At 46.2% G+C, this 4,204-nt stretch overlaps 1 pseudogene; it reads left to right on the top strand.

The window, feature by feature from the left end:
* LOC102823314 overlaps positions 1-2,236 on the top strand; it is a 101,838-nt pseudogene extending 99,602 nt beyond the window's left edge.
* Positions 2,237-4,204: the final 1,968 nt, after the last annotated feature.

The following is a 4,204-nucleotide window of genomic DNA, read 5'->3' as shown; positions in this document are numbered from 1 at the left end:
TCATATGCATGTGAAAGCTGGATACTAAATAAGGAAGATGGTAGAAGAATTGACACATTTGAGATATGATGTTGGAGGAGAATATTGAAAGTACCATGGGCTACCCATAGAACCAACAGATCTATGTTGGAAGAAGTGCAGCCAGAGTGCTCCTTGGAGGCCAGGATGGCCAAACTTTGTCTCTCATATTTCGGACATATTGTAAGGAAGGACCAGTCACTGGAGAAGGATATCATGTTTGGTAAGGTGGAGGGTCAGAGAAAAAGAGGAAGACCCCCAACGAGATAGATTGGCCAGGTGGCAGCATTGATGGACTCAAGCGTGGCAACAATAGTGAGGTTGGCCCAGGATCGGGCAGTGTTTCATTCCGCTGTGCATAGGGTCATTATGAGTCGGTACCAACTCGATGGCACCAAACAACAATTGAAGAGGTGGTGCGGTGTTCTGGTTGCAACAGTGTAGGGGCAGGAGGCTGAGGAAGGAGCTTTCCTTTATCTGAGACAACTGTTGAAGGACCCAAGTAGGGAGGGAGTCCAGCCTGCTCTTTCCTTTGTCTAGCCTATCTTTTTCATGCCGGTGCCAGTCTGCAGTTTTTTTTTACAAGGGGTACAATAAGAATATCTAGATGTCAGGAGCAGGGGAATTCATCCTTCTACCTCTTTCCTATCTGGTAGTGTAGTGGTTATGAATTGGGACCTCGAAGTCAGCAGTTCAAAAGTACCAGCTGTTCTGCAGGAGAAAGATGAGGCTTTCTGCTCCCATGAAGATTTACAGCCTCAGAAACCGTGTTCAGGGTCACTATGAGTCGGAAGCAATTCCACAGCACATAACCACCACCACCACCTCTTTTCTAATTGTGGGTCATGTGACGCTGTGGGTTAATGGGCTGGACTGCAAAGTCAGTTTGAACCACAAAGTTGGTGGTTCAAGCTCACCCCCTGTTCCTCACAAACCCTAAGCAGGGTTGCTATGGGTTGGAACCAACTCTACAGAACTTAATAACAACAATAATAATTGTGGGCTGAAGTCCTGGTGTGACACTGTCTGTAATGTGCTAAACTGCAAGGTGGGTGGTTCAAGCTCACCAGCCTCTCCTCTGAAACCCTATACAGGGTCGCTATGAATTGGAACGAACTCAAGGGCACTTAACAACAGTAATAATTATGGACTGGAAGACCAAAAGGAAGGAGGGACAGAAGGCAGACGAGCCCCAGGCTGTAGCCGACTTCTCTGTGACAGACTTAAACCAGTTCAGCCGTGGGTGGGAAGGAAGGCTGCAGCAAAGCCACCACCAAGGGGGGAGGAAACTGGCCAAAGAGGGACACCTCTCAGTTTCTCCTGTGGTATGAGAGCTCCAGGATCAGGGCGCTGCTGATCTGGTTGGAATGTTTCTGCCTCTTGCATGATTCTGTGTGTCTCTTTAGGGAAATGGGACAAGTCAGTCCATACCGGCAGACAATCCATACCTTTGAGACGTACCTTGCAATGATGGAAGGACCCTGCCCTAGACATGGACAGCTTAAAGACGTGGAAGATGATTTTCCTTTGTAACACAGCTTGGCTCCATATAGGTTGGGTGACTCAGAGGTGTGGCCATCCAATGGGTCCACCAATTACAATACTGTCCTTCAGGTGGATCTTTTTTTTTTACAAAAGACAAGGAAATTCTTAATGTTCAGGCTTTCATACACCATAGAAATCATTATAATCAATGCATGGGGAAAAAGCTCCAGGGTCTCCCTGAACACTCAGAGGGGTTGGTAAGAGCTCCCCTAAAAGAAACCTACCTAAAGGCATTCCTCCAGCTTGCAGTCCTCTCAGCACCCACACCTCGCTCTGAGGAATCAGTGCTGTTTCCAACAGCATCCCATGGAATATACCCATCCGTGTCCCCTTCAAGAACTAGCCAGATAATGAGAGGACATATACCCTTTAGCATGGAGGATCCAAAAACACAAATTAGGAAACGTTTCCATTGACCCTGGGAAATTAATTGTGAAGTTTCAGCATTTAGCAGGAATTTTTTTAATCTAATCTGGGAAGACATGATGGTTTTACTCTCTTACTGCAACATTGTGGATGAAAAACGCTGCAGCAAAGTGCTGCAGGACACAATGCAGCCTGCACCCATGCCGCTAATCTGCATCTGGTTACTGGGGTAATGGCCATCCCAGATCATGATCCTGGGTGGAATTACCAAACTGGTCAAGAAGGCAATAAAGATAGAATAGCATGAAACTACATGCTAACTTGTCTCATAGAAGGCATGAGGGAAATTCAGGGTAAACCTGTCAATTACTCCAAGCTAGCTGAAATCACTCAGGAGACAGAAGAGAACTCCCCTGCTCTCGGAGGCAGAGTAGTAGATGCAATTCAGAAGTATACCAATCTAGATCCTGAATCTACAGAGAAAAGGGTCATCTTAAACACCCACTTTATAAATCAATCTGCCCCAGATATAAGAAGGAAATTACAACGGAAGGTCCTGGGTCACCAGAGTGATCCCAATGAGCTGTTGCTAGCTGCCACCTCAGTGTACAATAACCATGACCTAGATGCAGAGGTGAAAGACCGCCAAAAGGCAAAATTCACAAGAGCTGCTGTTGTGGCTGGTATTAATCCATGAGCACCACAAGGTCATTCTGGCTGGTTGCTCCCAGGCCCCTGATTTGGAAAAAAGTGCTACAGCTGTGGAAAACCAGGACATGTGCAGAGAGAGACCCCAAACAGGCCCACTAGGAATAGTGTGTGTGGGGGACCACTGCCCACCTGCTTCTGGTGTGGGTTCAAGGTTCACCTTGCAAGTAGATGCCGGGGGAAAAGGGAAAATGTTCTTTACTGAATCATCAAACTCATGGGACCCAGGTCCCTACATGTTCCCTGTGAGCACATTAAAATCCTGCCTGAGGAGCCTAGGGTGTGCATGGAAGTTGCCATTAAACCAGTATCTTTCCTTGTTGACACCAAGAGAGCCCATTTGGTTCTCATACCCTTAGGGGGTCTGGTCTCCCCCACTTCTCACATTGTTATTGTTATTGATGGGTCACCAGCCCGGAGGTTCCTCAATGCCCCCTCTGGCCTGTGGCTGGCAGGGGAACATCACTGGTACATCAGTTCCTCATTATTCCCAATTCTCCAGCCCTTTCATGGGACAGGATCTTCTGTATAAATTGGGAACAGTATTGACTTTTAGCCCTGTAGACCAGATGTTAGCTATAAAGGAAGAACTGCCAGAAAAGAGTGACATTCATCTTGAACTGGATTTGGATCCACAGGTTTGTGGAAATTGGCAAACCCATAACAGGTATCTGCCGTGGAGTCAGTTCCGAATTGTAGCAACCAGGGTTTCCAAGGCTGTTAAATCTTTATGGGAGCAGGAAGCCTCATCTTTCTCCCACGGAACAGCTGGCAGTTTCAAACTGCTGACCCTGAGATTAGCAGCCCATAACCACTATGCTACCAGAGCTCCTTAGCTATCTGTTTTGTTAAATTCCGACTCTGTTAAGTGCCATCGAGTTGGGTTTCCGAGTCTTTGCAGGAGCAGAAAGCCTCATCTTTCTCCCGCGGAGCAGCTGGTAGTTTTGAACTGATGACCTTGTGGTTCACAGCCCAATTCGTAACTACTATGCTACCAGAACTACCTGTACAGGTCCAGTTAAAATTGCACTAAGACCTGGAGTTGGATATATTAAAAACATGCAGTATAGATTGTCACCACAAGGAATTCAAGGTTTAGCCACTATTAAGGCAACTCTGTAGCTCTGGGATGCTAATTGAGAGACCATCACCATACAATACCCCTATCTTTGGGAATAAGCCAATGGGAAGTAGAGCCCATGAAGGGCATTTTAATCATAAACCTACCACTGTTTTTAGTAACAGCCTTAAATTTCCTTACTGAGTATTTAAAAATAGCCCAGGGGCAAAATTTAACAAATTGCTGTGTGTGCCATCATGAAATTCTCCAGTCAGGGTTCTTCCCAAAATGAGTCTCTGACTTCCATTCCAAGTACTAACTTGTCCAGCATTAGCCATCTCTCTTTGGGAAACCTAAGGGATACCTAGTTACAGTCTTCAAGGTAGATTGTTGTTGTTGTTGTTAAGTGCCATCAGTTGGTTCCAACCCATAGTGACTCTGTATAGAGTTTCTGAGGAGCGGCTGGTGAACTTAAACCACCGATCTTGCAGTTCAAATGGCTTTGCA

This window comes from Chrysochloris asiatica, unplaced genomic scaffold, assembly GCF_000296735.1.
Source record: "Chrysochloris asiatica unplaced genomic scaffold, ChrAsi1.0 scaffold00042, whole genome shotgun sequence".
NCBI lineage: Eukaryota > Metazoa > Chordata > Mammalia > Afrosoricida > Chrysochloridae > Chrysochloris > Chrysochloris asiatica.
Note: the sequence above shows the minus strand (reverse complement) of the source record. Positions and strands in the feature narration are given on the sequence as shown.